This window comes from Physeter macrocephalus, chromosome 4 (genome assembly GCF_002837175.3).
Source record: "Physeter macrocephalus isolate SW-GA chromosome 4, ASM283717v5, whole genome shotgun sequence".
In the NCBI taxonomy this organism is placed as follows: Eukaryota; Metazoa; Chordata; class Mammalia; order Artiodactyla; family Physeteridae; genus Physeter; species Physeter macrocephalus.
Window position 1 is genome coordinate 23,904,373 of NC_041217.1, and position 18,452 is coordinate 23,922,824.

The window sequence follows — 18,452 nt, forward strand, 5'->3', positions numbered from 1 at the left end:
TGAGAAGCCTGCACACCGTAATGAAGAGTAGCGCCTGCTCACCGCAACCAGAGAAAAGCCCACACGCAGCAACAAAGACCCAACACAGCAAAAAATAAATTTAAAAAAATTTTTTAAAGATGTTAAAAAAATAAATAAAAAATAAAAATTAAATTAAATTAAATTAACCATCATGTCCACTAACTGGAGTTATCTTTAGTAAAGAAATAACCTTCACTATTTAATTTTACTTTGCACCTGAAGAGGAAATGTTATGTGGTGCATAGAGAGACTGAGAAAAAAATCAGTTGTTTCTTACTCCCCAGAGGTTTGTGTGAACTCAGGAAACTCATCTAACTGCTCTGTGTATCTGCTTCTGAATAGCTGAAGAACTACACTACAACTGTTGTTAGAATTTATCTTTGTACCGCAGGGTGTGGTCAAAGTTCAAGTGGTGAAATCCTTTGAGATTTTTTTGAATGAAAGGTGTTGTACCTTATTAATTAAAATGTCAGGGGTCATTGGGCAACTGAATTAGGATTCTAGGTTAAATAAATTAACTAAATTTATTTTAGTAACTCAGCTGTCTGCCTAACTCACCTACCTAAGAACACATTTTTTAAAAGTAAAAAATAAAGTAAGCCCAAAAGTCTCTACACAGCTAACGTCTGTGAATTTATCTCATAAAACCCGACTCCTTTTTTTATCCATTAATTCATTCATTCATTTAACAGATATTTACTGAGAATCTAGTAGATGCCAGGCATTGATCTAGGCACTGAGAACAAGAAGAGGGAAAGATAGACAATTCTTCATTCCAGAGAACTTAGATTCTAGTGGGACCATAGAGGCAGAGAATAATACATTTAATTACATGAAAATGGAAATGCTTCTAAAGGACAAAAGATGTCACCAGCAAAATGACAATGCTAAGAGAAGATACTTGCAATGCACATAACCAAAAAGGATTAGTATCTGGAATATATATAAACCCTTCCTAATCAAAAAGAAAAAGACAGACAACCCAATAGAAGAATGAGCAAATGATATAGAAAAAGAAAGCCAAATAGTCAATAAACTTGAAGAGATTTTCAGCATAATTTATAACAACAGAACCCTAGACTCTTTTTGTTTTAAAAAGGATTCTAAGGGAATTCCCTGGCGGTCCAGTGGTTAGGACTCGGCATTTTCACTGCCGTGGGCCTGGGTTCAATCCCTGGTCGGGGAATTAAGATCCAGCGAGCCGCGTGGTGTGACCAAAAATTTAAAAAATAAAAATAAAAAGGATTCTAAGAAGTGTGGTGGTCTGCTACGGAAAATTAGTAAATTAATATGAAGTAAATTCTATGAAACGGGGAGGCAAGAATGAAGAGCAAAATGGGGGCTGCAAGCGTCTGGTGTGGGAACAAGAATGAGAAGTAATAGTTGCTGGCCAGAGTGATATAAAAGACAAAACTAATGCCAGGGAAGATTTGGAGAAGATTTTGTGATGGGTCAAACAGCGTGACACACCACTATAGACCCTAGAGATCTTCCCATATCACAGCAGAGTGAAAGCCTTGAAGGAAAGACTCAGTTATGTGGAGTGTACCCTAGTTAAGATGACAAGGTGGCATGATACACATTTTAGAAAAGATCTACCCAAAAGGTAGAATTTTGAAAACTCATGAGAATATAGGTTAAACTCTAGCAATAAAGAAAACTCAGCTATCCAGAACAGCATGTTTCCCGAAAGCTCCAGATGTGAAAGTCTTAGCTGTTTAGGCTCTCCCCACAAATAACTTTTGTCTTCTAACATATTTCAACTAGAGGGTAAGACAGACTGCTTTGTGTACAAATAAACAACTTTCTCCTTGTTACTATAATATGACAGTGATTTCAACACATATCTTCTCTTTTAATTACCCAGTGCCTTGAAAGACAATCTGTGCCATTCTGGGTAAGAAGGTAAGGTTGGAAATGATACAAAAATTCTCTCATTTTCCATAAATTAGTAGAGGGCTTTCCTCTGAATATTTACTAAAAATCTACAACCCATGTATCTGGGCTAAAGGATTCATAAAGGATATGAAATGCATATTTCTCCTGTAATCACTGTTGAAATCCTCTGGACCTTGGAAGAAGGAGAGGAGTAATGCATATTATGTGCTGCTATTAGGAGATGCAAAAAACTCATATACAGTCTTCAGGTATTAGTGTTAAATTAGAGCAGTGTTTCCCAAAGTGTGTTCCATGAAACGCTAGGTTCTTACAATGCACTATTATAAAAGAATTCCATTTTCAAATAAATTTGGGAACACTCACATACCATATGCTGGCTCCTAGAGATTCACAAAGTTCATTAACATGATAAAAGCCCTGAGAAATTCTGTTATCTTTGTTTAATCCAATATTTCACAAACTTATTTGACTATGGAACTTCTTTTCTAGATACACCTATTAGCTTGCCCAAGGATTACTATCTTAAAAAGGCTGAGGCTGAAGTATGGTTAACTGTGGGGTTTCTTTCCCCCCCCCCCAGTTTTATTAAGATATAATTGACCTACAGCACTGTGTAAGTTTAAGGTGTACAGGACGAGTTGTCTCACATATATTGTGAAACAATTACCACAATAAGTTTAGTTAACATGCATCAACTCATAGAGGTACCAAAAAAAAGTTTTGTCCCTTGTGATGAGAACTCTTAGTTAGGATCTACTCTCTTAACAACTTTCAAATATACCACACAGCAGTGTTAACTACAGCTATCATGTTGTACATTATATCCCTAGTGCTCATTTACCTTATAAGTAGAAATTTGAACAGTTGACCACCTTCATCTAATTCTTCCACCCCACCCCCTGACCTCTGCTGACCACAAATCTGATCTCTTTTTCTGTGAGTACTTTTTTGTTTTGTTTTTTATATTCCACATATAAGTGAGATCATACAGTATTTGTCTTTCTCTGTCTGACTTATTTCACTTAGCATAATTCCTTCAAGATCCATCCATGTTTTGCAAATGGCAGGATTTCCTTCTCTTTCATGGCTGAATGATATTCCATTGTATGTATTCCACAACTTCTTTATCCATTTATCCACTGATGGACATTTAGGTTGTTCCCATGTCTTGGCTATTGTAAATAATGCTGCTATGAACATGGGGATGCAGTTATCTCTTCGACATAGTGTTTCCGTTTCCTTCAGATATATTCCCAGGAGTGGATTTGCTGGATCATGTGGTACTTCTCTTTTTAATTTTTTGAGGAACCTCCACACTGTTTTCCATGATGGCTGTACCAATTTACAATCCCATCAACAGTGCACAAAATTTCCCTTTTCCCCACATCCTCACCCGCATTTGTTTTCCCTTGTCTTTTTGATTTTAGCCTTTCTAATAGGTGTGAGGTGATATCTCATTGTGGTTTTGATTTGCATTTCCCTTATGATTAGATGATTAGTGTTGAGCCCTTCTCGTGTACCTGTTGGCCATTCATATATCTTCTTTGGAAAAATGTCTGTTCAGATCCTTTGCCCATTTCTGAATTAGATTATTTGGGATTTTTTTTTTTTTTGCTATTGAGTTGTATGAGTTCTTGGATATTAACCTATGGGGATTCTAAATTTAAAAAAACCAGAGACGCTGACCACAAAGGCAATTCCTCAGGGTATTATAGAGCTCAGTTCACTTTAATTCATAAAAACAAACACATTTTTTCCCTCCACACACTATCAAAATCCGCTTTACCATATATATTTTTTCTAAATTGTTAGGACCTATGCTGGCGAGCTAAGTCTTCTTTCTGCCTCTTGGGAGATAAGGTAATAAGTGAACACAATGACATTCCTTGTCCTCTTCATGCCCACATGCAGTCAATAAACACAAAGGAATTTACTGTGTCAAGATGATCCTCCATTACATTCATAGTTCATACTGGAGATTTAGAGACCTGCAGTGTGAGTGAATTTTTCAATTCAATTTAACAACCGCTTATTTCTTACCTCTTAAGTGCAGGAGAAGAGAAGGGAGAGAGAGGGGACTGGACAGAGAGATACCAAAATTAAAAAGTTAAGGGCCCACTCTCCTGACGCTCTAAAACCGTAATAAATGAAAAATCGTTCTTAAAACAGCTCAGACCAATAGATGCTATAATAGGCATTCTAACAGACAAAAACGAACTACATCCTATAGGCATATAGGGAAGAGAGAGAGAAAGGCAAAGAATTTGGGTTTTGAATGGCTATGTATTGTATAGGCTGGTTAGGTAAACACACACACACACACACACACGCACATGCACACGATAGAAAGGCACAGAAGAAGAGAGCACAGGGTTCAGGAGTGCAAGAAGTCTGAGTTACTGCAAGAGCACGCAAGGAGGGGGAAGAGTGTGGAAACCGTAGAAGGGAATGGCTGGAGGGGTGGATAGGGCTTTTAACTCCAGGCTGAGACGTCCAGACCTCAATCTGCAAGGAAGGAGGGAGAGACCGCAACAGGTTTCGAACAGAAGAGACATGATCAGATCTATATTTCAGAAAAATAAATCTGGGGAGAGATCAGAGGCATAAGCAATCACAAGAGCCACACTTCATTGAGTAGCTCTCCCTACTGATAGCTGATTCCACAGCATCAAGACCTACTAGTAGGTCCTACATTAGGCTGTTGCCAAGGTCAAAGGGAATGAAGGCCTGCAGACAGTGACAGTGAAAAGAAGAGAACAGGTGGGGGGCACTAAGGAAGCAGAATGGCTAGCTGGTTCCCTGCCGATTCACCATGACGTGGCGTCCTCACAGAGAAATCATAGAGAAACCACCATCTAGAAGAGAGATGATCATGGGGGAAGAAACAGGAAGACATCTGGTGAATCTTGAGCGTCTTCTTCCTGCCTCAAGATGGCTGTTGAGTGCTGAGCAGGGAAACTCAGGGACTCGTTTCTTTTGTGTCTTTATCTTCAATGCACTTCTTGCCAGATCCCTTTTCTTTGCCTTTCGTTTTACATATCTGGGTTCCGTGTGCAGCCTGTCAATGTCTGTGTTATGAATTCATAATGATATTCTGTTATTATCTGCATGAATCTGGAAAATGACTTGTGTGTTTGCATCATATTGTGTTGGCCAAAAAGTTTGTTTGTTTTTTTTTCCTAAGATGGCTCTAGTAGCAGTTAGTTGTCTTTAACTTCATTCAAAACAATTTTTGCATTAAAAAAAACTTATCAAAATTGGTGAATTTTTGCGTAGCCATTTTAATATTGAAGGTGGAAGGAAAAAAGCAACATTTTTGGCTTATTATGCTTTATTATTTCAAGAACAAAAATGCAACCGAAATGCAAAAAAAGATTTGTGCCGTGTACAGAGAAGGTGCTGTGACTGATTGAACGTGTCAAAAGCGGTTTGTGAAGATTCGTGCTAGAGATTTCTGGCTGGACAATGCTCCAGGGTCAGGTAGACCAGTTGAAGTTGATAGCGATCAAACTGAGATCAATGTTATACCACATGGGAGTTAGCCGACATACGTAAAATATCCAAATCAACCGTTGAAAATCATTTGCATGCACTTGGCTATGTTTATTGCTTTGATGTTTGGGTTCCACATAAGTTAAGAGGAAAAAAAACCTTCTTGACCATATTTCCGCATGAGATTCTCTACTGAAACATAATGAAAACGGTCCGTTTTTAAAACAAATTGTGATGGGGGATGAAAAGTGGATACTGTACAATAATGCGGAACGGAAGAGATAGTGGGGCAAGAGAAATGAACCACCACCAACCACACCAAAGGCCGGTCTTCATCTAAAGAAGGTGATGTTGTATATATGGTGGGATTGGAAGAGAGTCCTCTATTATGAGCTCCTTCTGGAAAACCAATTGATTAATTCCAACAATTACTGCTCCCAATTAGACCAACTGAAAGCAGCACTCGACAAAAAGCGTCCAGAATTAGTCAATAGAAAGCATAATATTCCATCAGGATAACGCAAGACCGCATGTTTTTTTGCTGACCACGAAAAAACTGTTACAGCTTGGCTGGGAAGTTCTGATTCATCCACTGTATTCACCAGACATTGCACCTTCGGATTTCCATTTATTTCAGTCTTTACAGAATTATCTTAATGGAAAAAATTTCAATTCCCTGGAAGACTGTAAAAGGCACCTGGAACAGTTCTTTGCTCAAAAAGATAAAAAGTTTTGGGAAGATGGAATTATGAAGTTGCCTGAAAAATGGCAGAAGATAGTGGAACAAAAGGGTGAATACGTTGTTCAATAAAGTTGTTGGTGAAATGAAAAATATATCTTTTATTTTTACTTAAAAACCGAAGGAGGGACTTCCCTGGTGGTGCAGTGGTTAAGAATCTGCCTGCCAATGCAGGGGACACGGGTTCAAGCCTTGGTCCAGGAAGATCCCAAATGCCGCAGAGCAACTAAGCCCGTACACCACAACTACTGAGCCCGTGCTCCGCAACAAGAGAAGCCACCGTAATGAGAAGCCCGCGCACCGCAACGAAGAGTAGCCCTCGCTCGCCACAACTAGAGAAAGACCGCGCGCAGCAATGAGAACCCAATGCAGCCAAAAATAAATAAATAAATAAACAAAAAACGAAGGAAACTTTTGGCCAACCGAATACATCTGCGTAAGTAGAAAACCCCAATGAAAATGGCTGGATGCCTAGCATATTCATGGAATACAGATATAGATAAAGACGTTAGGCCTGAACCTGTTACCCTGAGTTACATTCCTTTGTGTGATTGTTGTAATGTTGGATATATATACCTTGTTTGTGCATTGAAATTGTTGTTTGCTGTCCGTGAGGCAAGAGGTGCTATAATTTCGACACTATATACGATTTATTTTAGGGTAAAAGTGGCTTCCTGGAAATACCACTACCTTTTCTTTGAAATCAAATCAATGTCCAAATCCTTCACACCTCTCCCAGCCCCTCCTCCCCTGATGCTAACACCTTGTTTCAGCTGTCATGGTCTCTGGCCTGGTGGGCTCTCAGCCACCATCCTCGGTCCCTCCACCCACACTCCAGAGTGATCTCCCTGAAACCAAATTTAATGATGTCACTCCCTGTTCAAAACTCTTCAGTGGCACCCTGGGGCTTCTAGGCAAAAGTTCAAGCACCCACTGGCCTCTGCCTAATGCTGCATCATGATCTCATCTAACCTTCCCCATTGGACTCTATGCTTCAGCCACCCTGGCTACTTATGTTTCTCTATATTCACCTTATTATTCACACCTACACGTTTTTGTTCAATTGCATCTTTCAAGCTTCTCCTATGCCTACCTTTCCTCAACATTCCCTGCCTTTTCTGGTGGGATGGACCATCTCTTCCCTGGTGCCCTACTGGACCCTACGACAATTCTAATAGCACCAAGGACTCTCGTTGCCCTATCATCTCCTTGTCTTCCCCGACACACTGTAGTCTCCTTAAGAACAGGCCTGCATCTTTTTTTATTTTTTTTTGCGGTATGCGGGCCTCTCATTGTTGTGGCCTCTCCCGTTGCGGAGCACAGGCTCCGGAGGCGCAGGCTCAGCGGCCATGGATCACAGGACCAGCCGCTCCGCGGCATGTGGGATCCTCCCGGACCGGGGCACGAACCCGTGTCCCCTGCATCGGCAAGCGGACTCTCAACCACTGCGCCACCAGGGAAGCCCTTATTTATTTTTGTACTTGTAGCTTCTAGCACAGTGTCTGACAGATAGTTGGTGCTCAACAAATATTTGAGGAAGGAATGTTTTTGTTTTTAACATCTTTATTGGAGTATAATTGCTTTACAATGGTGTGTTAGTTTCTGCTTTATAACAAAGTGAATCAGCCATACATATACATACATCCCCATGTCTCCTCCATCCCGCATCGCCCTCCCTCCCACTCTCCCTATCCCACTCCTCCAGGCGGTCACAAAGCACCGAGCTGATCTCCCTGTGCTATGCGGCTGCTTCCCACTAGCTATCTGTTTTACGTTTGGTAGTGCATATATGTCCATGCCACTCTCCCACTTTGTCCCAGGCTTACCCTTTCCCCTCCCCGTATCCTCAAGCCCATTCTCTAGTAGGTCTACTATTCCCCTCTTGCCCTTAGGTTCTTCGTGACCATCTTTGTTTGTTTGTTTTTTAGATTCCATATGTATGTGTGAGCATACGGTATTTGTTTTCCTCTTTCTGACTTACTTCACTCTGTATGACAGACCCTAGGTCCATCCACCTCACTACAAATAACTCAGTTTCGTTTCTTTTTATGGCTGAGGAATATTCCATTGTATATATGTGCCACATCTTCTTTATCCATTCATCTGTTGATGGACACTTAGGTTGCTTCCATGTCCTGGCTATTGTAAATACGGCTGCAATGAACATTGTGGTACATGACTCTTTTTGAATTATGGTTTTCTCGGGGTATATGCCCAGTAGCAGGATTGCTGGGTCATATGGTAGTTTTATTTTTAGTTTTTTAAGGAACGTCCATATTTCTCTAATGATTAATGATGTTGAGCATTCTTTCATGTGCTTGTTGGCAATCTGTATTTCTTCTTTGGAGAAATGTCTATTTAGGTTTCTGCCCATTTTTGGTTTGGTTTGTTTGTTTTTATGATATTGAGCTGCATAAGCTGCTTGTAAATTTTGGAGATTAATCCTTTGTCAGTTGCTTCATTTGCAAGTATTTTCTCCCATTCTGATGGCTGTCTTTTTTTTGTTTTTATTTCCATTTCTCTAGGAGATGGGTCAAAAAGGATCTTGCTGTGATTTATGTCATAGAGTGTTCTGCCTGTGTTTTCCTCTAAGAGTTTGATAGTGTCTGGCCTTACATTTAGGTCTTTAATCCATTTTTAGTTTATTTTTGTGTATGGTGTTGGGGAGTGTTCTAATTTCATTCTTTTACATTTAGCTGTCCAGTTTTCCCAGCACCACTTATTAAAGAGGCTGTCTTTTCTCCACTGTATATTCTTGCCTCCTTTATCAAAGATAAGGTGACCATATGTGCGTGGGTATATCTCTGGGCTTTCTATCCTGTTCCATTGACCTATATTTCTGTTTTTGTGCCAGTACCATACTGTCTTGATTACTGTAGCTTGTAGTATAGTCTGAAGTCAGGGAGCCTGATTTTTAGGAATTTTTAGGAATTTCAAATGTTTACATTGGGGTAGGCATAATATCCCATTTGTTTTAATACAGAAGATTTTAACCTTTTTCTCCCAACACTATTTCCAGCCTGTAAAGACTCTGATGTTTATATTCCAAGTGGGAGTGAGAGAGCAATCGGGAAGAAAGAGGCGAACACCTGGTTAAGTAGAGCCACATCCAGTGAAGAGGGTGATTTGGTTACAGTAAGACTATTGCAATTTGGAGGAAACAATGGGTCTCTTTAAGACTATGAAGTCAGCTGCAATTTTATTTATATTCATATCTAATCTCAAACTATAAAATGTTTATCATGGGGGTGGGGTTTAAAACAGCAGAATAATCTTTAGTCCTGGAGATTGTTTGCCTAAAATCTATAGGCAAACAAATGTTCTTACTTTGAAGGTAGTCAAATTTAACAGTTTTTCCTTTTTAGTTAAATGCTTTTTGTGTCTTAAGAAGTCTTTTCCAACTCCAAGTTCTAAAAGATTCACCTGCATTTTCTAATTAGAGTTTTTATGTGTTTTTTAATACATAAGATCTTAATCCATTTAATGTTAATTTTTACTTATAGTCTGAGGTAGGGATTCGACTTCATCCTTTTTCATATGGATAATAATTTTATCCACCTCCATTTATTGAGTAGTCTCTCCTTTCCCCACTAGTCTTAAATGCCACCTCTGACACACAGAAAAATTTCATACCATCCCATTGTATTCCATTGGTCAACTTTTCTATCCCTGGGCCAGCACTACACTGCTTTCATTACTATAGCTTCACAATAGTTTTTGCTATCAACAGCATAAGTTTCTCCTTGCTGATCTTCTTTCACAAGTATCCTATCTCCTCTTCACTGTAACAAAAAACTCCATAGCAACTCAAACGCCAATCTAAAGGAGAATAGATGGATAAGCTCTATTTTATTCCCACAATGGAATGTGATTCAGCAGTTACAACAAATGAACTACAGCTTCATGTAACAATATGGTTGAATCTTAGCAATATATGAAGTGAAAAAAGTAAATTCCAAAAAATTACATTTATTATAAGACCCTTTTCATATAGTCAAAAAAGACCAGAATAAAAATGTACTTTGTAAGAATACATAGAGATGAAATAAAATGATATGAAAAGACAAGCAAATAAATGAGAACGCAGGATTCAGGATGACAGGTTCCTTGAGGTATAGGAAGGCATGTGTCTCTTGGGGGTGGGTTTATGGGTGCTTGTTACATGAATAAACATAACTAAATAAAAGAGAGACTTGCTTGAATAATGAGGATATGTTTAATCCAATTCTGAGGTTTAAAAGATGAAATGAAATAAAAGATATAGGGGCTTCCCTGGTGGTGCAGTGGTTAAGAATCTGCCTGCCAATGCAGGGGACACAGGTTCGAGCCCTGGTCCGGGAAGATCCCACATGCCGCGGAGCAACTAAGCCCGTGCGCCACAACTACTGGGCCTGCGCGCTAGAGCCCAAGAGCCACAATTACTGAGCCCACATGCCGCAACTACTGAGCCCACATGCTGCAACTACTGAAGCCCAAGTGCCTAGAGCCCATGCTCCACAACAAGCCGCCGGAAGGAGAAGCCCGCGCACCACAACGAAGACCCAAAGCAGCCAAAAATAAATAAGTTAAATAAATAAATAAATAAATAAAAGATATAGAAATAGGCTTTGAGAAGGTATGTTGAGTTGTAAATATTCCAAGGCCAAAGATTTTTGTCGCTGCACTTCACTGTGATCTAAAGAGCTACTCAGAAACTGCCTGACGAAGATATTGTAAAGACTAGCAGATGAGTGTGATAAAAAATTACACTGCTATTTATTCCACACTCTTATTTAATCTGCATGGATTGTGTACTCTGGTGGGTAATAAAGGGTTTCCTGCCCAGCATCCTTCCCTTCTTCAACAGCCCCAAACTTGTCTTCAGCGTCCCCACTGTGGAGCCGCGGGAGTTTGGGAGGAGTTGGACGCCCCCTCATTCCCGGCCAGGCTCTGACTGACCAGGGTGACCCCACCCCCTTGCCTCAGTTATCCCTTATGGGTTGAGGGATGAGTATCTGATGTAAACTGGCCTCACCAGAATGAAGTTAAAGACTTTCATTTGCTGTTTAGGGAAATGCATTCTCCCACCTAGACTTGAACTGAGAAGTCTGTAGCCCAGCCTGTTGCTACTGGCTGTACTGAGAACAGAGATGACACCTCAGAAACCAGAGCTGAGGGAATCCCAGGACACAGAGCCTGAGCCCTGATGGAACCACCCATGAAGCCTGAATGTATTTCCTCAGGAATCTTCAGTTTCATGAGCAAGAAAGTCCTTCAACTTTGTAAGCCAACCTGAACTGGGGTTTTGAGTCCTTGTGACAGGAAAACCTCGTAACACCAATATGCTCAGTCTAGGACGCCTCTCACTCAGCACGTCAGAGGGATATAGAAAATGAAACAGAACAGGTAAGCTGAGGTCCCTGGTACATTATAAAATCTGAGGGAAAATGTGATGAATACGATAAAAGTATAAAAACACAGTGCTGTGTGCCTGATGGGGGATCGAGAGGGTCTCTGGGAGGAGCGGCGTTTGAGGCGCACTCTGGAGAAGGAGGCAGCGCAGGCAACCTCTGCAACGGATGGGGGCGAGGCCCAGGGAGGCTCCGAAGAGCAGAATGGCAGAACCAAAGACTCAGGCGCAAGCAGGGGACTTTGATTTTACTCATGCTTTCATACCAGGCACTCATATGGATTATCTCTTTTAAGTCTCACTAGGTAGATGCTATTATTACTGATTTTTTTTTCTGCAGAAATCCTGGGGCACAAAGAAGTGTTTTGTCTTGTTTAATATTTATTTATTTGGCTGTATCTGGTCTTAGGTGTGGCACGCGGGATCTTCGATGCGACATGCGGGATCTTTTGTTGCAGCGTGCAGGCTCTTCGTTGCGGCGCGCGGGCTTCTCCCTAGTTGTGACACGTGGGCTCAGTAGTTGCAGCACGCGGGCTTAGTTGTCCCGAGGCCTGTGGGATCTTAGTTCCCCGACTAGGGATCGAACCCGCGTCCCCTTCATTGGAAGGCGGATTCTTAACCACTGGACCACCAGGGAAGTCTCCCCACAAAGAGGTTAAATAACTCTCTGCCTCTCTAGTTAACGCAGAAGACAAGCAGTCTGATTCCCATGCCGAACCATTAGCCTATACTGCCGCAAGTTCAATAAGCAATTAACTTGTCTCCACACACGGTCAGTGTTGAATGACTTCACTAGGTACCTGGTGGCAGGATTATGAAGTCCAAGTAATGGACTTCCTCAAGAAGTCCCAGTTGGGGAATTCCCTGGTAGTCCAGTGGTTAGGACTCCCCGCTTCCACTGCTGGGGGCCCGGGTTCGATCCCTGGTCGGGTAACTAAGATCCTGTAAGCCACGTGGTGCAGCCAAAATAAAGAATTCTCAGATGGATTTGTCAAGGCAGAAAGATAAATAGGAAAATGTCACCCACATGTAATAAATAAATACAGGTCGCTATGAACAGTCCTTATACTATGCCTTTCTTTGACAACTCAGAGCCCTTTGGGCACACCCCACCTTACCATCATTTATTCTGATAACAGCCCATGGAAGGTTACTGGGGACGTTTGTCCTTTCTTTGCGAGGCCCCAGGCCCTCAGCCCCTCTGATCATATGTGGACTTCTCTACCAGGTGTTTCCCAACCAGGTGGTCCTCCTGCAGATTTCTTCCCTCAGCTTGCCCAGGCTGCTTCTGAATCATACAGGAAAGCTCTTTGCCTAGCAGCCTCCTGGGCTGGTACTGGCAGGAGGGCATCTCTGAGCAGAATCTTGGCTCCATCGTGAAATGAAAGACGGGTAGAAAGACAATGCTCTTCCATTACATAGTCAGCCTTCTCTTGGTTAATAGAGCAAAATAAGGTAATCTTAAATTTTCACATGAAGAAACTGAGTTGCAAAGAAAGGAGAAAAATGGCTATTTATACAAATATTAAGCACTCTCAAGGCGGACAATAAAGCATCCCTCCCCACCCCAATTTTCTGCCTCTATAAATATATGTTTTTCCTATAGACCAGTGGTTCTCATACTTTAGCACCATCAGGTCAGGTTGTTAAAAGAGATTGCTGGGCCCCATCCTTAGGGTTTCCCATTCTGTAGGTCTGGGGTGAGGCCTGAGAATTTGCATTTCTAGTAAGTTCCCAGGCGATGCTGTGGCTGCCAGATTGTTGGGAGCCACACTTAGAGGACACGTTACAGACTGTGGCTCTGTAACTGTGGCAAATCCTTTGATCCCTTTACCTTGGAGCAGTCTAAAAGAAGGCACAGAAAAATTAGAGTTTGGACTATATTATCTGTAAGGTTTCTTCCAGAATCAGATCCTATGATGAGGACAGACAGTCATCAACTTACTGGGAGATTTGTGTACCAAAGGTAATAAGCCAGTTGTGTACACCTCAGGAAACATTTTCCTATAACAGTAATGTAGGGAGGAAGCATCATTAAGTTATCATTCGTTTACATTCGACCATGAGAGAGATGCTTCTTTCACAGAAGCATATCCTGAATGGGGCTCAAAGAAACTGAGAATCCAGGCCTCCTCCATTGCTTATTTGTTTGTTTTCCTAAAGTCTGAGTCAGGAATCAAGGGCCACCCACATTGATGTCCTTGTGCAAGGGCAAATGTCAACAATGAGCCTTCGAGGCCAGAGGAAGTAGCCCTGAGATCTTGGTTACCTGATGGCAGATCCAGGTTCAAAACCATCACCTTCTAATTTAGGGTCTAGAGTGGAGTCTTTTTATGTGATTTTTGTTATTGTTGTTTTAATTAAATTGCAGACTTTCTTGGCACAAGAGTCATAGCAGTCTGAGCACTTCTAATCTCATGCATTAGTTTAACCAAAGTTGCCCCTTGCCAACCAGGAAATGGTTTGACCTGATCTTGCTGCTAATAAAGGAATAAGCATCTGGTGTGGGACATGACCCTGGCTCTTTGTACAGTGGATTTTTTATTCCTGGAAATACAGGCCAGGAGTGGCGTTATGATCATACCAGGGATAAACCCTGTCTGGTCAAGCTTGACTGGGCTATATTTTTTTTTCTTCTTTCTTTTTTCTTCTTTCCTTCTTTCTTTCTTTCCTGCTGGCAGGTGAGGACATTTGACTTTTCCCAACACATCTGAGGCATGCTCTGACAGTATCTTGTTTTGATTTACTGTTTAATTATAACTGTATCCACATCTGCCTGGGCCTGTAAAAGAACTGGAGCTCTTTTCTTTTCATCTATAATAGGCAGTCATAGTTACGGATTCAGAGAAAATATTTTTTTATGGTGAATGAATTATTAACCATAAACCAAAGTGGTACCAAGCCAAGTCAGCCTAAACAAGGATGCAGGAATAAAGCAAAGAAAAAAGAGAGAGGAAAGTTCTTATCAAGGAAAATTAGGGCTAGAGAAAACCTGAGTTGAGATGTTGATGCAACATTCCCTAGCTTGGGTCACAAATAGATCTTCAATTGGTAAACAAGAGACCTCTTGAGATATTCTATAAGAGAGAGAGAGAGGGCTTCCCTGGTGGTGCAGTGGTTGGGAGTCCACCTGCCAATGCAGGGGACACGGGTTCGTGCCCCGGTCCGGGAAGATCCCACATGCCACGGAGCGGCTGGGCCCGTGAGCCATGGCCGCTGAGCCTGCACGTCCGGAGCCTGCGCTCCGCAACAGGAGAGGCCACAACAGTGAGAGGCCCGCGTACCGCCAAAAAAAAAAAAAAAAAAAAAAGAGAGAGAGGATGCTTCCGGAAGAGCAGAACTCAGACATATATATACTCAGACCAAAAATGCCTTTGAACTGTAATAACACAAATATGGAGGTTCTAATCCAGGTAGCTGCAGGCACAATCCTGTTATCACTGAGAGTGACACCAGCAAAGGGGGTGATATCAGAAGTGAAGCATAGAACCAGCTCTAGAGTCCAACATCCCTGCGGGAGGATGAAAAGGAGCATTCCAGTTACAGTTTTGCTCAGGAAACCAAGAGTTTGTTACGTTGAGATTTTCAACACATCCAGTCTTAACGTTTGCGTTCCCTGAAAACCCCAAGCGCTGTTGGGAAGTCACCTCTTAGCCACTATCAGACGAGTAGCCCTTGACCCTCTTCCCAGCCTGAGAAAACCTGAGGGGTGCTATGAAATTTGGTACGAGGCTTTGAAAGAGTCCCAGGGATCATCATCATCATCATTTCAACTCTTTTAAAGCCCCTTTCAGCTGAACATCTCAAAGTCCTCTGTAAACATTAATTATTCTCATAACACTGCTCAGAGGTAAACATATTAGAATTCAATTGCCTTTCACTGATGCTTCTACATCTGTAGACTTCAGGTTCCATCCCATTATTTACTTTAGGAAAAAATTAAGTATCCCCCTCCCCCATTTTTTAGGGTAAATGAACTTGCCAAAGTCTGTAAGCTGTACAAAGAAGTTCTGTATAGGGACTTCCCTGGTGGCGCAGTGGTTGAGAATTCGCCTGCAAATGCAGTGGACACGGGTTCGAGCCCTGTTCCGGGAAGATCCCACATGTCACGGAGCAACTAAGCCTGTGTGCCACAACTACTGAGCCCGTGTGCTGCAACTACTGAAGCCCACACGCCTAGAGCCCATGCTCTGCAAGAAGAGAAGCCACCGCAATGAGAAGCCCATGCACCGCAACGAAAAGTAGCCCCTGCTCGCCACAACTAGAGAAAGCTCATGCGCAGCAAGGAAGACCCAACACAGCCAAAAAAAAAAAAAGAAGAAGTTCTGTATAAAACACAGCCCCTGCCCTTATGGAGTTTACAGTCTATTGGAGATAAGATGCATGCATATAACCAATAATAATTTTAAAATTATTACAAGACAGGATATGATTAGTGTAAAAAGAGAGGTTTTCAGTGGGAGAGATCAACATGGATGCCGGTAGCCCAGGAGAGCTTCATGGAGGAGGAGGTATTTGGACAGAACTCAGTGTGTAAGTGTATGTGTGTAAGTTCACAAGTGCATCCCGAAGGGGATGATAGCATGGGCAAAGGTACCGAGGTAGGAACATGACTGATTTGTTTAGAAGTCAGGTAGCCTGATATTTTTGGAATCTGGAGAAGAGTGAAAGATAAGATTGGAAAGCTAAGTAGATTGGGATCAAATAGTGAAAATCTTAATACTAAATTCTTAAGATTTTGACACTCAGCATATTCTACAATAAATTAAATAGGATCAGAAACTGGCCAAAGTGAATAGTTAAAGCTCATACTTGACATGAAATAAAAAAGGAATGGAATTGGTGACAGAAAAAATGAAGCAGGGGACTTCCCTGGCAGTCCAGTGGCTAAGGCTCTGCACTCCCGGAGCAGAGAACTAGATCCCACATGCCACAATGAAGATCCCAAGTGCCGCAATGAAGACTCGGTGCAGCCAAATAAATAAATAAGTAAATAAAAAGAAGAAGCAAGATAGTTTAGAAGAGATGGTTTAGCTGGAGTGGTGGTTCCCAGAGTGTGGTCCGTGGACCAGCAGCATCAGTATCAAATGGGAGCTTTTTAGAAATGCAAATTCTTGGGCCCCTGCAAAGACCTATTGAATCAGAAACTCTGGGGTGGGGGGACCCAGCAATGTGATTTGTAACCAGCCTTCCAGGGGGACTCTGATGCATACTCATTTGAGAGCTAGTAAGCTAGAAAAAAATCCTTTAAGAGTCTCAAATATGGCAGAACTCTCTCCATCTAACTCATGCTCTGCATATGCAAAAAAAAAAACTGTTAAACCAAATATTTTAATGTTCTTTAATATGTTTTATTATGTAAAATTTTAACTCACACAAAAGTGGACAGAGTAGAATAAACCTTCATATTTCCATCACTCAGATTCAACAATTAGCAAGATTTTGCTGTACTATCCCTTCTCTCTTTTCCTCTGAGTTATTTTTTTAATCCTAGAAATTATTTCAACTCACTGCCACATATTTCAGTGGCCTCTCGTAAATATATGTATGTTCTCACATGACCATAATGTCAATATGACACCTAACAGAAAGAACAGTACTTCTTTGGTTTCTCCTAATACCCAGACTATAATCAGATTTCTCTGGTTGTTGAAATAGAGTCTATTTAATTCTGTTGTAACTGGCTATCTTCTGTATTGTGATACCCACCTCCCACAATAAACTTTAGAGGGAAACTGACTAAGAGGGAAAATACTTTAGACATCTTTCTTTGTAAAATATCTCTAAGAATGCATATTTCTTTTAGATACAGATGTTTGTAAGTACTAGAGGGGAGTTCCTTAGTATCTGTGGATTGGATATTATTACAGTACCTGTGAAATGAGTTTCCATTTTGGATGCTGTGACATCACACTAGTTGTCAGAAAATGTAATTAACATGAATCTTAGTTGGCTTAAGTACAGTTTCCTGCCATACATCTATCTGCTCCACGCTCTGTAGAGTCAGAAGTATGAAATGTTATTGAAATGTGTGGTGTTTCCTGACACTGCTTTGGAAATACCTGTGCTGTATAAGTATTAAAATATATAGTAAAATATTCTCAGTACCTTCAAAATATTCTTAGTTCTCTTAATTTCGAGAGTTAGAAGTAATAATAATAATTGTGCACAATTACACAGTGCTTTTAAGCACTTTACCTATATTAACTCTTAATTTTTTAAAAAAGCCATTAAGGAAGTGCTCAAATGATGCCAAAACAACAGGATACAAAGGAGACAAATGAAATCATAAGAAGACAGTTGACCAAATGTTTAGGTAATGAGAAATGGAATTTTTAACTTTAATTCTCTCATCATTTTTTTCTGCTTATATATACATTCTGTTATATATGGCCCATCATTTATAAAATCTTGATATTTATAAAGTAATTAATTTAATTAGCATATGCTCAAGACATGCACATACTGTATGTGCACTTTATACTCTTGCAACTATAATTTAAATTGGATGATGCAATAGAGACAAAGACATAGAGAACAAACATATGGATACCAAGAGGGAAAGGGAGGGGTAGAATGAATTGGGAGATTGGGATTGACATATAAAAACTATTGATACTCTGTATAAAATAGATAACTAATGAGAACCTACTGTATGGCACAGGGAACTCTACTCAATGCCCTGTGGTGACCTAAATGGGAAGGAAATCCAAAAAAGAGGGGACATATGTATACATATAGCTCATTCACTTTGCTATACAGTAGAAACTAGCACAACATTGTAAAGCAATTATACTCCAAAAAAATGTTTTTTAATAAATAAAATAAAATAAATAAAAAATAATAAACTCGGGCTTCCCTGGTGGCACAGTGGTTGAGAGTCCGCCTGCCGATGCAGGGGACACGAGTTCG